Genomic DNA, 598 nt, shown 5'->3' with positions numbered 1-598 from the left:
CCCTCAGGTTGCTCCAAGGTCACTAGAGGCACACGATGGGGATACAGTGACCCCCACTGGGTCATGTGTCTTTTCCAGGCACACCCCCCCCTCCAACATCACCACAAGCCACTCCTGCTTCTTTAAGGTGTGCACTTTTATTGAACTGGTCTCAAGTCAGTGTACAGGTAAGCCCTGGCTATCTCCGCAGTTCAACCAACCCAGGGAGACCAAAAGCCTTCATACTTCTAAAGTTGGGGGGACAAAAAAGGAGGGGCCACCATGGCTGACCATTCCAAACAAAACAAAAAAATACAAGTATTAAGGCGGAAGATTAAAAAGAAAAAGAAAAAAATTTGGATTACATAATTTACACAGAAAGCCATGCCGACATCCCTCACCCTGTGGGACCGGGGGTGGGGCCCGGGACCTTCTCCTTTGGGGAAAGCGGGGCGGCTTTTGGGAAGGCAGGAACTTCCTGTCACATCGCATCACGCGGTATTTGGAATGACTATTAAAAAAAAAAAAAAAAAAAAAACAATGTACAATCAAAGTCCTCGGCCACATTGTAGAACTTTGGGGATGCTCACTCCAACAGACTGCTGCCACCCTCACCGTT

This window comes from Orycteropus afer, unplaced genomic scaffold (genome assembly GCF_000298275.1).
Source record: "Orycteropus afer afer isolate SDZICR_OR568_19922 unplaced genomic scaffold, OryAfe1.0 scaffold00006, whole genome shotgun sequence".
NCBI lineage: Eukaryota > Metazoa > Chordata > Mammalia > Tubulidentata > Orycteropodidae > Orycteropus > Orycteropus afer.
Note: the sequence above shows the minus strand (reverse complement) of the source record.